This window comes from Caretta caretta, chromosome 3 (assembly GCF_965140235.1).
Source record: "Caretta caretta isolate rCarCar2 chromosome 3, rCarCar1.hap1, whole genome shotgun sequence".
NCBI classification, from domain to species: domain Eukaryota; kingdom Metazoa; phylum Chordata; order Testudines; family Cheloniidae; genus Caretta; species Caretta caretta.
The window spans coordinates 35005953-35025487 of record NC_134208.1 but is presented as its reverse complement, the minus strand read 5'-3'; positions in this window follow the sequence as shown (position 1 = coordinate 35025487).

The following is a 19535-nucleotide window of genomic DNA, read 5'->3' as shown; positions in this document are numbered from 1 at the left end:
AGTTCAAGAGAAACATGGCTTTTTTGTTATTTTGGTTTTTCGTCTTCCTCTTCCCTGGAGAAGGAAAGGATTTAGGAGCATAGTTTTAAAAAGGAAGTAGAATTAAGCTACATTAAAGGAAAGCAGGCAAGGTTGGATGGATGGCCTTTTTCTGTTCCTTAAAATCCTTATTGACACATACCTCCATTTTAAATGGAAATACTGTCCAGCAAATGCATTGAGACTATTGAAAATGTCTACAACCCACTCCTGAATACAATGCCTTAGTCAGCAGCAGCTACCTTCACATAAAGAAAAAGCTCTTGGCAACTTGACACATGCTATCTCTTTCCATTTTCCAGCTCATTGTTTTGATTTCTGATTTCCTTGTCTGAAACTACTTTGTGTCAAAACTGCCACTCATGATCTTCATTTGGGTCAGTTCCTTTGTTAGGTGGTACCTGGATTCTTCTTTCCTTCTTTTGTGCCAGGATTTATCAACCCACTGTTGGCTCCTTTGAGATTTCCCTGGTTGGGGCACCCAAGCCTACATAGCATACTACCTTAAATATCACACATTCTTAGTTTCCAGGCACCATGCATAGTCTTCCTTCCCTTTCTCCCCACACCCTCCCAAGAAAGCACCTGCTCAAGAGATGGAAATGAATGTATGAAATCTTCCTGTACTAGCTAGAGGAGGGCACCAGAACCTGCTTAAGACAATGGCAGACAGCAGGAACTTGCTGGCAAGGCTTCATATCCTCTTCTAAAACACTGGAGTGGAGGGAAGGTACAGGAAACCAGGGAGAGCTGTATCTAATCAGCCTTATTTTGAGTAGAGCTACTTGGAAAATTCCAGCAATCCATTTTTTCCATCAGAATTTGCCAGTTCACTGACATCAAGAACATTTTGCTGAAATAGTTTGATTTCAAATAAACTTTGGACAGAACACAGCCTGCCAGACTGGTTTCAAAACCTGCCTAATTTCCTGCCCAACCTTCCTGCAGCCCACCTGGCAGGCTGCTGGAGACCCCAGTCTTCCAGGACCGCTGTTCTTCTGCGGCCTGCCAGCTGGGGATCATAGGAAGCATATTTCACTTTGGAAACCCCACTTTTGGTGTTTCTGAAATAAACTATTGTAAGATTTTAGCATTTTTGTCCCAAATCAGGATGAAAAAAAATTTTGAACACAAGAATATGTGGAACTGAAATTCAGTTTCCCAGCCAGCTCCAGTTTTGGGGATTGCCTTTCACTGCTCATGGGACTTGAGCCCAATATGTATACTTATTGGTCTCATGCTCAATGTTGAGTATTAAGGGGGGAAGTTCTGAAATCTTTGGATAGAGCTGTCCCCTCTGCCCAAGTTCTCTTCTGCCTTCCCTGGGTTATTGTCCAGATAGGAATTGAAGATCTCATGGCAAATTTTGAAACAAGTAGAGGATAACCAAAGTGTCCTGGCTAACATTCCTTTTCCCTCTGTCAGCATAAAGGGTTCTTGTTATCTAAGATGGTGAGTGATCTGTTAAGCAAACATAAAACACACATTTTGTTATTCTTCTTTAGGTGATATAAATGAAATCTTGTCACTAAAGGGCCACTATTTTCCTAGCAAATGCACTATGCATATTCCAGCTGTCACCACGTGATCAGCTTTCCTATAGCGAAAGGTGGCGCTCCCCATGCACATATTTGATTTCCAGGTATGAATGAATACCGTCAGCTAAATCATGTAAGAATTCTACCCTGAGTCAGATTTTTTAAATTGCTGAAATACTTTACCATAACCACTGGAGAATTTGCTCTTATGATAAAACAACAAGGAGTCCTTGTGGCACCTTAGAGAGTAACAAATTTATTTGGGCATAAGCTTTTGTGGGCTAGAACCCACTTCATCCCACAAAAGCTTATGCCCAAATACATTTGTTAGTATCTAAGGTGCCACAAGGACTCCTTGTTGTTTTTTGCTGATACAGACTAACATGGCTACCACTCTGAAACCTCTTATGATAACTTATGAATAATTATTTACAAATATACATCAGTGTAATTCTCCCCTTTGCCCACCAGAATGACCATCCCAGTAGGGTCAGTCTTAATTCTGGGGGAACTTGCCAGATGCTTTAGTAGACACATCACTAAAAAACTTTATATTTATGATGGTATCCTGGAGTATTGGTGCCACTAAACAAAATTTAAAAAACCTGTAGGTCAGATCCTCAGTTGGTGTAAACTGACATAGCTCTATCATCTGAAATGCTGATTTCCACCAATTGAAACTTGGGCACTATATTTGGGAGACCACATTATGCCCCACAGAAAGGTCAGATGTACAAAAGGGAGCTCAGTCACAGTGTCCTCTCCAGATAAGTAATCCTTATACTATACATTGCAACTATCCTTTGAAAGCCTCATACGGGAGGGGACAGAATAAAGATCATTCTAGAAAATACCTGATGTTTCCTGTTTGACTGTCCATGTTATGCAAGATAAAAATCTGAACTGTAACTATGATAAGGAGGAGGAGACTTTCAATTTCGTTCAAATTCTTTGTGAAGACAGAGTGCCTTGAAGCATGCTGAATTCTATTTAATTGATAACAGCACTGCCACCTCAGGCTTATCAGCTGGAAACAAAAAGAATGAGCATAAATACGTACATTTATCCCTCTTTTTACCCAAGACCATTGAGTGAGCCAGTGGCAGAAGAGAATAAGAATTTGGGTCTGTATTCATCCAGTGATGCAAAGCAGTCACAAACCCAGTTTAAACCAGTTATGCTGGTGTTTACAGATTGTAGTACAAAGCAGCTGAAAAGGGAATTTTGATTCCCAAATGCCTGCTAAAACTGCTTGATCCAACATCCTCACTTACCAGTGATGTAACAAACAAAGCTGCTAGATATTTGCTACTCAGGAAAAAACCCATGACAGATTCTGAGTAGTACACGACTAAATTGCTGATTAACATAGGGCCAAATCTTGTTGCTACTGACGTTAATGAGAATCCTGCTATTGACTTCACTGGGAACAGGATTTGTCCCTTACACTGCAAAGAATACTACAGCATGTCTCTGCATCAAGCAGTATTAAATGCAGTACTGAATTACTGGCAAGCTTCATTTGGGGGCAGCAGTTGGGAAGTTGTCTGAAAACTTTGTTACAAATTTTCTGTAGACTCAGACCCAAGTTTATTCGCATTTATTTAAAATGAATGAGGGCTACCAAGGCAATGACACAACCATGGAAAGTAAACAAATCAGCTGTAGAGAGACAAAATGAAATACATCATTTACGTTTTTATGCAATTGCTAGTGGTTTCACATGGAGCATCTGCAGATGAGGTCATTGCAGTGAATGAAGGGGGAGTTCTCTGACTAAATAGAAAACGAGGAGTAGACATAGCATTTAACAGCATACCCACAGACATTCAAATTTTAAAAAACTCCAGGTGAGAAAGATTCCACATGTCCATGTCATTATATTTGGGTTGGGGTCACTCCTCTTTGAGGAGGAGAGTCCTTAAATTTCAAGCTAATAAAATAGCTAGATATATGAAGCACATCATGAGGATGGTAGTTTCTTCTATAGTGCCATGTCCAAGGAAAAAGTTGTACTATTTGTACACCAAATGCAAACATTTTTTTCCCCTGCAGCTAGATTCTATTCTGGTCCCAGTCTCAATAACTTTAAAGGTGTAATTGATGCTCTCAGATAGTATTTAGATAAACATTAGACAGTTCTTCCACTTCCATATGGGTATCGAGAACACTGTCCAGACCATCCCTGCCCTAGACACACCCCCACCCTGAGACAAATGCATGGAGTAGACCCTCCACATACAAGTCTTCCTCTTCTCATGTGGCATGGGGACTCAGTCTGGGGCTGTATTATTGTCTCCCACACAAAGCACACTTAAACTTGGTGTAACTAGTCACAGCATAGAGGGGATCCTCAGCTGACACAGACAACCATAGTGACTCCTACACCAACCTTTCCTAATACCCTCCTGGGCACATCACTTTTTCGTTGCCCTTTGCAAACTCTGTGCATTACACATAGTCTCTAAGGTGCCACAAGGACTCCTCATTATTTTTCCTGATACAGACTAACACGGCTACCACTCTGAAACATAGGAATCAAATCGCCCTCTCTTCAAATTCACCCTCCACCCTAAGTTCAGCCACTTCTATTATAGAAGTCTGAATCACACAAGATCAGTTTGTCCATAAAAGTACTACGGATCTCTACTTCCTGCAGACGTAAATGTGTCAGAAGATGGAAAAATTCCCCAGGTAGATATTCTCTCTGAATACCCCTTCAGTTCCAAAACCTGACATTAATAGAAGCAGAGCCATAGTCAAATTGCTCCTTGTAAGAGACACCTTGCTGGAGAATAGATAACACTTATAATAGGTGAGACTTTTCTAATGCCCTAGTGATTGCTGGCTGATAGAATAGCTCCTACAGGCTTTTGGAAGCCAGGATAGTTTAGAATAGCCCTGTGACTACCCTAATCTACAACAGAAGCTGGGCCAGCACAGAATCAGCCAAAGATCTGCAGGCTGCAAAAGGAAGAGTAAGCATAGATGGGCCAGACCCTTTATTCTGTCTAACAGAGCATCAGTTACCACCGTAGCTAGGTGCTGAAATATCACAGCCCCAAAGCTTACCAAATGCAGGCTCTTGTGGTCAGGGGTGCTGGAACAATTTTAATAGTGGAGGTGCTAATAGAAACCATGCATTTGGTGTTTACTACTTCAAGCCAGGGGGTGCAGTAGCACCCCTAGTTCCAGCACCATTGCTTGTGGCCCACCAAGAGGAACTACTTCAAAGCTTGGGGTCCTCTCCTGCCAATGCTCTGCTACTGACCATTGAGAACTCTCCCCTAGGAATCACCAGCAAGAGCACGTGATATCCGAATGGCCACCTCTTCCCTTTCCTCACCGAAGCAGTTAAGTGAGTTCCCAACTATTCAGGGCCTTAAAGATAAAAGTCATCAACATTTTGAAAAGGCACCCCTAAGCGAAAAGGAAACCAGTACAGAGATCTGAGCAGCAGTATTGTGTTTCATAGTAGCCCCTTGTTTATAAAAATCCTAATGGCCAAAAATAACAGGGCAAAACATCTGGTGCTTCAATCTACCTCTACATAACAACTGCCAAGAACCTCTCCTAAATAATGTAACAGGATTCTTCCTAATTAATAATCATGAGGACACTAAACCCATCATTATCTGGGATATGTTTAAATAGACTATAAGGGGACACATTATGGCAGCATTTAATGTTCTTTTATAATAGATTTAAAAACAAGTTATAACTGTGGAATTAGTATTCTTCCAACTGCATTTAGTATTTTAATTAGAGCAATGTTGTATTTTATTATACATCTGAAAATCCAAACAAACTGGAAACAGCTAAATTGGGATTATCCCTACTCAAGTCAAGTCAATAGAAAACCTAAGCCTGACCACCAACCAATGAGAGGAAAATGGAAGGACAAGAATGGTGAGCAACTGAAAATCCTCCTTATCATTGCTGTTAGTAACAGGATAAGTTACATACAGCAATGTCTTTCATCCAGACAGATCTGAATGATCTTTGCACACTCTGTGCCATATACATAGGGATCATATCACCTTCCCTTCAGATTTTCCCCACTACCAGGACCGGCTCCAGCGAAGGAAGCAGGTGCCTGGGGCGGCCAATAGAAAGGGGCGTCACTCCATCAGTTATTGGGGTGGCACGTCCAGGTCTTTGGTGGCAATTCGGCGGCGAGCCCTTCGTTCCCTCCCTTCCACTTCGGTGGCACTTTGGCGGCAGCTCAATCGGGGTTTTTTTCTTTTTCTTTTGCCGCCCCAAGCTGGAGCCGGCCCTGCCTACCACCCCACATTCAACTACTCTAGCATAGAAGTTTGGATTACACAAGATCAGTTGACAACTTTATATAGATAATTAAGTTAGTCCATAAAAATACTGCAGATATCCACTACCTGCAGATGTATCAGAAGATGGAAAAATTCCCCAGGTAGATATTCCCTCTGAATACCCCTTCGGTTCCAAAAACTGACATTAACAGGAGTAGAGCCAGGAATCAGATGCCTTGTAAGAGACACCTTGCTGGAGAACAGATGACTCTTACAATAGGTAACATGTTACAGAGCTTTCATCTCTAAGTCAGTGACACAAATGCAGCCCAACTGTAAATGACGCTACTTCACAATATGTGAGAATCGCCATGAAATGAATTCCTCAGTCTCTCTCCCATTCCAGCCTGACAGGTGTCAAAACCCCAATAAAAATCTCACTGGGGCTGGCAACCTCAGAAGAGAGGCCGAAGTTTGGATGGCTATGGATACAGAACTGTCCCTCATCTCCAGAGTGGGTCCCTGCATTATAGAATTGAGTCACCTTGGCCGGGGCAGTGTAAGGGGATCTTGAACTGTTGGTACCTGTTCTGTTGCTAGACAAAGGGATTCAGTCAGGAGAAGTGTCAAGCACTTTTCATAAGCACTGAATTCCTTTAAATAGAGTCCTGTATTTGTAGCGGGTCCTGAAAAGACATGAGAGTCTAGCAGGCTTCTCTTTGTGATGGACAACCTTTCAAGATAATTTTGGAAATATTTTTAAAGGAAAAGAAAAAATTCCTATCTGATGAAGTGAGCTGTAGCTCACGAAAGCTTATGCTCAAATAAATTGGTTAGTCTCTAAGGTGCCACAAGTACTCCTTTTCTTTTTGCGAATACAGACTAACATGGCTGTTACTCTGAAACCAGATACACCTTGTGACTCAGCAAGGTATGCAGGGACAAGCATATGGACAGAACTGAGGTTTTTCCATGCCGTGTGATGGACAGCTTGTCTTTGGGACAAATAAAGCAGAGACCACATGGCAAGAGACTATAAAAGGCTGCTCCTCCGTCTTGTCTTCAGTCCTGCTTCATACCTCTGGAGGGACTTTGCTACAAACGGAAGTGCTACACATAGGACTGATGACCCATCCCAGCTGTGGATGTACGCCATAGACTTGATTTGAACCTGCAGTTTATTCCACCACTGCTACAAGCCTAAACCAAGACCTTTGCCATTACTGTATGTAATTGATTCCATTTAACCAACTCTAGCTCTCATCTATATCTTTTCCCTTTTATGAATAAACCTTCAGACTTTAGATTCTAAAGGATTGGCAACAGCGTGGTTTGTGGGTAAGATCTGATTTGTATATTTACCTGGGTCTGGGGCTTGGTCCTTTGGGATTGAGAGAACCTTTTTTCTTTTACTGGGGTATTGGTTTTCATAACCATTTGTCCCCATAACGAGTGGCACTGGTGGTGATAATGGGAAACTGGAGTGTCTAAGGGAATTGCTTGTGTGACTTGTGGTTAGCCAATGGGTTAAAACCAAAGCCCTCTCTGACTGGCTGGCTTGGTTTGCCTTAGAGGTGGAAAAAACCCAGCCTTGGGCTATAACTGCCCTACTTTCAGCAATTTGTCCTGAATTGGCACTCTCAGTTGGGTCCCACCAGAACCAGCATCGTTACACTCTCCTTTGGGGTAGAAGAGTTAGTTGAGATGAGCAGGAGCTGCTGTTAAAGTCTGATCCAGTTTCAAGTCAGGTGGTGTTTGTGATTCAGCTGGAGCTTGTAGGGTTGGTGATGTCATTGAAGTCCATCCCTCTGGCCTGGTCAGGACAGTCCTCAGGATTAGGACGAATAGGGCCTAGGGTCCCAGGAGATGGTGAGGGTGGCAGCCATGGCCATGAAGCTTGCTCCAGCAGACTCCATCTGTTCTTCCACCTTTTCCCAAAAAGTCTCTTTTTAAGGACCCAAAAAGAGAGTGATGAGTGGACTAGCCCATCCCCTTATTATTTGTTCACCAATTAGGCCTAATCAGTGGTGAGCTGGAGCCAGTTCACACTGGTTCGCATGAACCAGTTGTTAAATTTTGAAGCCAGTTTAGAACTGGTTGTTAAAAGGGTGGGCAAACTCCAGCCCAAGGGCCACATATGGCCTGCAGGACCGTCCCTGTCTGGCCTGCTTGAGCTCCCGGCTGGGGAGGCTCCCCGGCCAAGAATCCCATTTTAATTTTTCTCCGGGTCTTTGGCGGCACTTTGGCAGCAGGCCCTTCACTCGCTCCAGATCTTCGACAGTGGGTCCTTCAGTGCCGCCAAAGTGCCACAGAGCAACTGAAGAACCCTCCGGGAACCAGTTCTTAAGATTTGGCAGCTCATCACTGGGCCTAACATATGTTAATTTGGTTCATTAATTTCCAGTTCCACATCTTGTTTTTACCAAGCATGATTCCAACAGTCCTTGAGTTGCATCAGTAGGCCCTCATTTAGACTAAGTCAATCTGTCTCTCTTATCTTTTCAAATCAAGATTTGTTATAGTTCATTGTGACATTTTATGAACTTACACATACTTTTTAAAGTTGCTCATACTTAGAGTAAATTTGTAGGCACAGTTATCACAACAGGCCTATAAGGAGATTGGGAGTGGAGTATATTATAAGCTCCTTGCTTCTCTTATTGTCCCATTTAGGTTTCTAGAATGCTGTTCTCCTTTATTGTGTTCTCCAGCAGCTACTTTTCCACTTTTAAAATGTATAACTTTATTTGGCCCTCTAACATTGAAAAATGCACAACTGAGACTAGATGACACCATATTTGACCATCTGCCACTCGCACTCATCACATCTTTCCTTTTGACAAACGGGGAGGTTTGACAAACGAATCAAAACAAGTCACAATATGGTAAATGTTTCAGGGTTAAAAGGTAATGTCTCAAGAATGCTGATTAAAAAGGGTTCTACGGGAGAATATATGTTGGAACAGGTGGGATGAATCGTTCTGGGTGTAATCTTTACTGTCAAATTACTGAGAGCAAGAGTTGCACATATACAAGCCATAATTGCAGCTCCTGCACTGGAAGAAATCTGGGGCTACTATTGAGATGCTCTCTCTGGGGAGGTTTCAGAGTGACAGCCGTGTTAGTCTGTATTCGCAAAAAGAAAAGGAGGACTTGTGGCACCTTAGAGACTAACCAATTTATTTGAGCATGAGCTTTCGTGAGCTAGAGCTCACTTCATCGGATGTTTAGAAACTTGGACAAAAAGGTGTGCTTCTCAGGAAAGGCATATGGTATAACCTTTAAAGGACTGTCAGATTATTCTCCCTCATGCATAACTCCAGGAGGAATTCTGAGGCTCTGTACTGTCCATTACAATAGGCTGTGCCTACCTGTCACTGTCTGGCCCTAAAAAATATTTTCTCGGGAAGCAGTCCATAGTAGTCTGGGCCTGATGCAGGATTCCATGTACACTTAAAACTCCCAGTGAATTCAAATGATAGTTCTGAGTGTGCAATGAGTAAGTTATTCAGCCCACTGCCAATATTCATGTCTGCAGAAGTAACAGCAGGGCTAGGCATACCTATAAATAAAGCACTCTAACTCAGATGCTTACAGTCTTCAGATAGAGGGAGAAACCACCAAGGGAGGAGGGAAAAGAAAAAAGAGAGATCATCATAAAGGGAAGGGAATTGGCCAGAAGACAGAAACCATGAGAAAAGTGGTAGGGACATAACACAAGATACAGAGGGAGCATTGTACTGGCCTATGAAACAACAAAATTTTATCAATGAAAGCAATACACAAGACAGAAGAATAATGGTATAGATTAAAAGGAGGGGTGGGGAAAAGAATGAATGAGAAGAGAAAACAAGAAAAATGCAGGATGGGACATGATATTTAAGTTGCTGGAATTTATTTTTCACTCAAAAGTTAAACATATGGAATTTTCCATTATGTGGAAAAACTTCCACAACTTGGTTAACTTGGGAGAGGAAAGGAGTGGAAGAAGGTGACTTCAAAATGTTGGCATTGGTTGTACTAGAGTCAAATTGCTGATGGCCACACAATTCATCAATAGGGCAGGTGTGTTTAAAACTTGCTATTCTGACAATTTTTTTTTCAATGATTTTCAGGCCCTAAAAGAGGAAGCATTGAAGCTTGGATCTTTGATGCAAGTTCAAGTGAAGCACATTGCTCTACAAGTGCCTTTCTATTTTAAAATTGTTTCAACCGATTCATCTTTATTTGGTGACCTTCAAATGCAAGGCCAAGGAGTGATCCCACGAAAAGCTGCAGATATTGGCCACCTGGCAACCAAGCATGAAGCCACCATTATTAGTGTGGAAAGTTGCCCACGTAAGGATAGCCTTTTGTACAACAGAAAAATAATAATAATAATAGAACATATTGGTCAAGAGAGCGTCAAGCCATTGTGCCACAAAGCAAGATTAAGGCATAGATCAAACATCTTCCATTTGTGTATTTTCTTTAAAAGCAGGGGGTTTTTTGGAAGGAAATAATAAAGGACTGTTTCTGATCCATACATACAATTTAGTTAAAAAAAAATCCTTACAAAATAGGGCCTGATCCTATTCCTAAGGTCCATTACTGGGAGCTCAATTGTGCCTTTTAGGCATTGGAGACCCTTGGGACAGTGGGAATGTGCATTATGCCAGCAAGAAGTCAGGGAAGCATGGTGCTTCCTGGAGCACTTGCGTGCATGTGGGGACAAGGGGGATGCAAGTGCATGGGCACACATTCTAGGAGCAGGTCTTCTATGCAAAAGCCTGCAAGGATTGCAATAATGCCTAGCTACAAAGTGGAGGAGGTGTCCAGTGTGAACAAGGTCCAGTCTTTGGTTTTTACAAAGCACTTCAGGTCAACATGAGTTTGCCTGAATAAGGGCTGACTGAAAACAAGATCAGGACCTCAGTCTTTGGCCCTGCAAAGCAAAACCTTTCAGGAACATTCCAGTTTAACAGATATGTTTTTTTTGAAGTAGCCATATTATGCAGTAGACGTTTTCCAAGAATAAGTCTAACCAGCCCATTTTAACTGATCACAGCTAGCCCCATATCTAATTCAGTCAGCTCTTGCACAGCATTTCAGCCAAGTGTTCCGCCTCATCCCAAAATACGCCCTGTGTTACTCTGTTTCTTTTCCTGCTTCCCTCTAGTGAGATCCTTCATGGTCCAGATCTGTTCCTGGTTAAGAATAGGAAAATAATGGTGTGACATCACTGCTAGTTTTTGTAGACATCAATTCCATGAGAAATCACAGGGAATTTGTCTACATTTTTTACAATGGGGTTCTGTATTTTCAGTCTTTTAGCTCCTGTTCCAAATCCCCTGGTTGCAAGCTAGGTTAAAAATAATTAGACCTTTCAGACATGGTGAGCTTTTCATGCTCTCCAATTCCATCCAAACTACATTAAATCTTTCTAAATTTTGTATTTAAAAATAACTGTATAGTTTCTGCATGTTTCTCTGCATTATGTAATAGGGAAAGGGCCCTGGGATCTAACACGAGGATTTCTTTTCAGCAAGATACAATAATTCCACTTGTCAAAACATAAAATTGCTCAATTTTTTTGAATGGGGGAATAAGGCATCTACAATTTTTACCATGTGACTTTTTAAAAAACGAATCTCTCTCCACTCACAATTCAATATAAGGATGTCGATATAATTTGTTGTATCTGACTGTTTTTTTGTTTGTTTTTTAAGGTGCTCCAATTAATGTATTCCATCTGTGATGGACTGACCATGAAGAAGGTAACTATTCTTGAAGGATGTGTTTACTCAGGGTGATCTGACAAAATTCAAAATTTATAACATTTTTGTTTTGCAGTAGAAAAATCTGCAAGTCAAATAATCTTCTTCCAAATTAGCTTGTTTCATTGTTTGCTTTTGGTTCTGACCCTTCTAATGGGAGCAATTTTATTAAAAAAAAACAAACATACTGGAAACACTAGTCTATTTGTCAGCAATTCACATGTTAGCCTCACCCGGAAAAGCTTGCTCACTTACGCTTATGTAATTGTTAGACTCCAGATAAAAAGATAGAAAGTCTGCTTATAATTTAATCATCCTCCTTGTCTGTCATTTCAGACCAAGACAGCCCTCTTTGAATGTCTTTTCTGGCTCTTCATTCCCCTGCCTCTCAAGTTCAGATTTCTTGATCTCCTGGTCAAGGCCATGTACAATTTCATCCCCACCTACAACTTTGACCTTGTCTTCTACCACATTTCTCCCCTACTCCATTCATTCTGTAAGTGACACTAGCCTTAAGGTCCCTTTTGTAACAGTCTCCTACCTACATCCATCTTCATACATTTTCCCAGGCTGCCCTGGGTGCATAGAATGTTCTCCCAGTTCTTATTTGCCAAGTCACCACCATCTCCTCATTTATCTCTCTCCTTAAAACAAAGCTTTTTCTGCATCATCTAGAAGAAATGAGTTAATTCCAAAAAAGCAAGCAACAAATTAAAACAGCCTTCAAATTGCAGGGGGGAAGGGAGGAAGGGGAGAGAAAAGGGACAAAAAAAAACCAAAATAGTTTTAAAATGGAGCTTGAGAACTTTATGAATGGGATTATAGGACAGGGTTGATTGCAATAGCAAGGGACTGGAATTGATGACCCAGAAGGTCCCTTTCAATCCTATGCTTCCTTACTCTTCCTTCCCTTCCTCCCACCCCTGTTTTATCATCCTCTTATTGTGTCACATCTAAAATTAGATTGTAGGCTCTTTGAGGTAGGGGACCATGTCTCTTTACGTGGGTTTGTAGAGCACCACCCAGGCTTTTTTAGTACAATAGCAGTCACAGGATAACATCAGTGAACTCCCAGGGAAAGGTGGGCATGCCAGGAAGGTTCCCCTCTATCCATATTCCTGGCCTCATCTCCACTTACTTTGGCTCCCCTTCACTGGCATTCTCTGCATGAATAATTACACTTGGGCCCTTAAAAGAGTAAGGCTCCCATTAATGTCAACCAGATTTTTGCTCCATTAAGGGCCGTGGAATATGGCCCATTGCTATTGATCATAAAATAATGCATCCTCTTTTAAATTCAGCTGCAGCATGTATCTTTATAACTTCATGTAGCAGTGAGTTCCATAAGCTCATCAGACACTCTACAAAGAGGTATATATTTTTATTTACCAATTAGTTCCATCATGCAAAATTTTGTTCAGATATGGGAGAGAATAAAAAGGAGAGACTGATCAGTTTTACTTTTTATTATACCCTGTATAATCTTAGTTACCTAAAGTCTTCTAACTTCTTTTTCTAAACCCACTTTAAAAAAACAAAAAAAACAAAAAACAATTCATCAGTCAGAGGGCTCACTCACTGCTAGCAGCGCCTCCTGCTGACCATCCTGGGAATTAGCTTTGCCAAGCATTGTGTTCCCCCTCCAGCAGTGTTTTCTCCCATACAGTCTCACCCTGAAGCCAACTCTGACTCCAGCAACAGCAATCTCCTCTTCATGGCTTGGCCCTTTGGCCAGGTCACTAAGGTCCTCCCCTTCCATGGAATTCAAAGTCCCTCCAGACCCACTGTTGGGCTGGCATTTCCAAGTGGCTGGTAGGGGATCCAGACCCAGATCCAGACCCAGACCAACCCTCTATAGTGGGTTCCAGTCCAGGGACCCAATAACGAGTAGCCAAGGTCTGCAGAGGCCTATCCCTTAGTGCTGATTCTCTGAGCTTCTTCCTACTTATCAGGCTTCCCCTCAATCTGGGTTTGCCAGCCTTCCAACTCCCTCCACTCAGAGAGTGGCCCCAGCCAGCCTGAAACTCCTACAACACCCCCATATCTGTAGCCAGCTTCCAGGCTTTATAGGCCCCACCCGGTTCCTGCACAGGTGAGCCTACCCACAGTCAATTAGTTCCCTGCTCCCTGGCTCCCTTCCAGGTGCAGCCTGGGGAGTTAATTGGCCAGCTTGGCCATTTTAACCCCTTCCAATCCTGTGTGGGGTGGACATCCCCTCATAATCATAAAAAAAAGTTTCAAGTAGTCTGTTCATAGTAGTTTATCTATTACAAACATATGTTTTCATATGTCAACCCTGTAATTATTAAATCACAGTTCAGCATTTCAGTTTTACTGAATGACGTGGCAGTTTTGAACGGAAGATGTGAAATGTTGATTTTTTTTTTAGAAAAAAAAGTCTGTAAGACTTTATATTTCAGAAACTCACATTTTGAACAGGTTTTATTTTCAGGGTCATAAAACACAAATGCATAAACAGGTCTATCGATCTCTGATTTCCCTTCCTCCCCCCCATAAACTGGATTTAATTGTCAATTGTTTAATTTAAACTCTGAAAATTATGCAGCTTGTGTTCTGTGAGCTTTATTTTCCTATCAACTTCAGAATGACTCATACTATTACCAATTCCCCCAGTCACCTACCTTACCAAAACCCCTCTGGAGTCAATTTGCATAAATCACTTTAACCGCTTGACTTTTCATTCAAAATATATGAATAAAAATTTATCAAGCAGCATTTATTAATGTGATTACATATATTTACATACATATATTTAGATTTATTTCCATCATGTCTGAGCCCTTCCCCTTTATCCCACTCATCCCAGATCAACTCACCTCAGAAAAAAAAACAAGGAAGGCTGTGCAACAAGCCCTGAAGGCCTGCAAACTTGGAATCTGACAGCCAAAGCTTAAAAAACGAAGGTGATTGTACATCAAGCAACTAAGACTAGGGACTTTTGATTTAGATGACAAATACCCTAATAGCTAGGAAGAAAAAAAATTAGGGGCCTGATTCAAAGTCAATTGAAAGACTCATATTGACTTCAGTGGGCTTTGAACCAGATCCTACATGAACGAGTTTGTATATGACAATCTGAAAGAATCCCATGCCCAGTTAATATTGCTATTTATCAGTGTCTGCTTTAATAATAAATAACAGCATTGCAACTTGCCAGTGATCTCCCAGGAACCATATTATGCTGATCTAGTTAACCAGGAGGTGCTCAGACACCATGGTTATGGCTGCCAGTACAAAACCCTAAAATAGATACAATACCTTTTGTCGCAAAGGATCTCATATACACAGCTTCCCCCTGGCACTGAAATGCAACCCCCTGTAGGATGGAATGTGATGGCAGCTATTTCAACATCTTATAACAACACGACACAACAGGTTAGGAGAGGAAGTGAAGAATATGTTTTCTAAATGAAATGCCAGGGATGATTTAGGCAGATGTAGCTAAAAATAGGGAATATAGTAAATGGGTGAAACTTTGAAAAAGAAACAAGTGACTCCATCTTAAAAATGAATAAGTGTAAAAACGAAAGAGATGGTCAAATTTGATTTGAGCCTCATCAGCATTAGTTCATGCATTCATCCCAGTCTTTGGGGACCCTCTAGTGTGTTTCTCATCTCACATTTATATCTTTCACTCCAGCTAATCATATCCTCATGTTCACAGAGAAGTATTCTGTAATTAGTGGAAAAAAATACAATGTAGCAGCTTCATTTAAAAAACAAGCTTTTAATTAAAGCATTTTGACACTTCTATGCAGGTTACAATCCTGTCAACTTTATATGGAGGCAGTCCAACCCAAGCATAAAAAGAAAAAAAAATGGAAAATTTCTCTTTGGTACTTGGATGACTTTCTATAGCTTTTAACGGGAGATGACTTTATGGCCCTTTTCCAGCAGGATATCCATATACTTCAGGTGCTGGCAAATGCTGAACATATGTAGGGGAAAAAATCCCTCTTTTTAAATCATATTTCATTTTCATATATATTGGACATTATAATAACAGAAAAAGTTCACTCAAGGCCCAATCTTGAAACCAGCCTGCTGTTGGCCTTAAAATTGAGCCTTGCCTATTGTAGGAAACATATCCACCCTTGACAGCAGTTGGCTTTGGGCAAGTCTCTTTGGACCTAGGTGCCACCTATCTGCATTTTTAGGCACCTTAATACCTTTAAAAAAAAATCTAGTCCTTAGTCTCTCAGGGCTAGATTCACAAAGAAACTTAGCTTTGGTGATAATCACCACACCTAACTTTTAGGCACCAAGAAAGTCACTGGGATTCACAAAGCCTGAGATTTAAAAAAAAAAAAAGCCATTGGAGCAGGTGGACTGATACTGCATTTCTCACCTCCTAGGTGAGTGCTTTAACCAACAGGGAACAGAGTCAGTCATTTTCATACTTTCTCTCCTTCCCTCACCCCATGATGAAATTACTATAAGGTGGGTACACAACTGGTTGAAAGACCATACTCAAGGAGTAGTTATCAATGATTCACTGTCAAATTGGGAGGGCATATCTAGTGGGATCCCACAGAGGTCAGTCCTGGGTCTGGTACTATTTAATATATTTATTAATGACATGGATAATGGAGTGGAGAGTATGCTTATAAAATCTGTAGATGACACCAAGTTGGGAGGGGTTGCAAGCACTATGGAGGACAGGATTAAAACTCAAAACGACCCTGATAAATTGAATAATTGGTCTGAATTCAATAAGATGAAATTCAATAATGACAAATGCAAAGTACTTCACTAGGAAGGAAAAAAGAAATCAAATGCCCAGCTACAAAATGGAGAATTAATGTTTAGGTGGTCGTGCTGCTGAAAAGTATACAGGGGTTATAGTGGATCATAAATAGAATATAAGTCAACAATGTGATGCAATTGCAAAAAAGGCTAATACAGTAACTCCTCACTTAACGTCGTCCCGGTTAACATTGTTTTGTTGTTACATTGCTGATCAGTTAGGGAACATGCTCATTTAAAGTTGTGCAATGCTCCCTTATAACGTTGTTTGGCAGCTGCCTGCTTTGTCCACTGCTTGCAGGAAGAGCAGCCCATTGCAGCTAGCTGGTGGGGGCTTGGAACCAGGGTGGGCCGGCAGCCCCCCCATCAGCTCCCCTAAGTTCCCGGTTCAGCAGCTGCCAGCAGGCTATCAGTTGCAGGGCAGTTCAGGTGTCCCACCCCTCACTGCCATCTGCTGCTCCTGCCCTCTGCCCAGGAGCCTCCTACTTGCTGTGCAGGGGGTGGAGGGGAAGAGGGGTGCCAATGTCAGTGTGTCCACCTCCACCCACTCCTGCCCCCCACTCCTGTACCCCATCTCCACAGAGCAGGGGGGGACACGACAAGGCTCAGGAAGGAGGGAGCTTGCTGGCAGCAGCTGCTGTCTCAACTTGTGGATCTACTTAAAAAGGCAGTGTACTTAGAGTGGGGTCAGTGTACTTAAAGGGTCAATGCACGTCTCATACACACACACACACACACACGGTGTGTGTCTCTGTCTTTCTGTCTCTCTCTCTCTCACACACACATGATGTGTGTCTCTATCTCACACACACATGCACCCCCCCTTTCCCCCTGCACTTTGGAAAGTGGAGTGGTGTGCTCCAGTGGGATAGTGTGGGTTCATCATCATCATGTTCAGTTTCCACAGGGAATGTTTGCAACCACTGCCATGCATATTGTGTTTCCTCCCTTCATTTGTGCTGCCTTGTAGAGTGTGAGGCTACATTAACAACGTGTTAACCCTTGAGGGCTCAGCCAAGCGCTAGTTCATCATTTAGCAGTAAGGCATTCCCTGGGACATATCCCACCCTCTTCCACCCATCACTCCACCACCTCAACCAAGATTCAATATCATCATTAATATGTACAGTATTAAATTATTCAAAACTTATACTGTGTGTATATATATATGTAGAATGTCTTTTCTCTGTGAAAATTTTTTCCTTGGAACCTAACCCCCACTATTTACATTAATTCTTATGGAGAAATTGGATTCGTTTAACAAAGTTTCACTTAAAGTAGCATTTTTCAGGAACATAACTACAACATTCAGTGAGGAGTTACTGTATTATTCTGGGGTGTTGTGATGAGGTGTATTTGTTTTTTGTGGCTCCCTGCTGAACCTGCGGTCCTATTACACCCTACTACACTTTGCCCTATGAAGCAGTGAGCTGAGAGGAAAAGAGCAGCAATTGTGGGTCCTCAAGGCCCAAGTAGAGAGGACTCTCCAGAGTGGTCATTCTGGAAGTTACAAACTTCGTCCTCCAGGGCTAGAGAGGCTAGCAACAGCCAATCAGGCCCCTGCTGGTGCAGATAAAAGGAACTGTCTGGTCTTAGCAGGTCAGTCCCTGGCTGGACCCAGAGGAGTGAAGAAGGGGGCTTCTCTCTGGCCCCAGGAGCCCAGCATTCAGACAGAGCTATGGCTAGCTAAACTTAACGGAAATATGGTACAGGGACTGAACCCTGTGTGAGGTTATGTGAATTAGTGTGTGTTCAAGGTGAATGTGCTGTCGTTCTTTGAAGTGGAGGTGGCCCCTGCCTCTATGAACGTGTGAGGAGGTGGCCCCTCCCTTCAGGGGGAGGGGCAGTGACAGTTGGAAGAGAAGAGGGGAATGATGGAGAGACAGTCTGGGAGTGTTGGTGAAATGTGGAGAGGGTGGCCCAAAGGATGGAGAGCAAATGGGGGAGTTGAGATTGGGCAGGAGAGGGTCCCAGCAGTTTACAATTCGCTGGTCACATCAGTCCATGTTTGATGGCGTGTTACTCAGCATCCGTTCCTGTTTGTTTCTGAGCAACAGTTCTGGTCATCTCTTTTCATTAATTAATGTAATCCCTGAGATCCAGAACAGGAGAAAGCAAGATCCTTTATATCCAGTGGATCTGGTCTAGTGTGCAGCCCTAAAGGCGAGCACCACTGGAGTCAAGTCCATCTCTTCAGGAAGTCATGAGAGGCGTTTGAGGCTCAAAGACTGATTTGGGTGCTAGACAGTATCCAGTGAGAGATCTGGGGAAAGGAGAACCTTTACTAAAACAAAATAACCTATAAGATAGTAGCCCATACATACAGAGATATAGATACGTTTCTTTATTTAGAGGGTTATATTTAGTTAAGTACACTTAGGGCAGGTCTCCACTACAGAGCTAAGTTGACCTAAGTTTGCAACTCCAGCTACATGAATAATCTAGCTGGAGACAACATACCTTATGTTTCTGGTTTTGGTGGAGTAGCAGAGTCAACAGGAGAGCGATCAGCGGTCAATTTAGTGGGTTTTCACTAGACCTGCTAAATCGACCCTCAGTGGATCGATCGCTGCAGCGTTGATCCATGGTAAGTGGAGACAAGCCCTTAGTAAGTTATAGTGTGTGTGTACATATTCAATTTAAATATATATTCTTCATCTATTTAATATTATTGTAAGGAGGTGGAATCCAAGTTCCATTTGTTCCAATTTAAATAAAATCCCAATTATGTTATTTTTTTGACAACCAGTTGTATTATCTTGGCTACCATTAAATAACTTTTTGTCATACTTTTTATGATGTAACTGCCCTTCAATCCTCCTCCCAGCTTGCATCTGCTCAGTAAATTACACCATCACTGTCACAGACCATTACTAAATGTTGGTTGGTGGTTTTGGGATGGGGTGACTCTGAGATGTATTTCAAATTATAACACAATAACTCTACTCTGAGAGGCCTGTTTACATTACATAGCTGGGGCTGCAGAGAGAGGAACCTGAGGACACTGGACTGGAGATAGGGCTGTAGACAAAAGGGCCTGCACGCCTGGTCAGAAGAGGTCCAGGGAAATAGCAGTTGAGGGATTGAAATAAGCAGCATGTGGCTGCTGTTTATAGGATCCCTGGACTGGAACTCGGAATAGTGGGTGGGCCTGGGTTCCCCTGCTG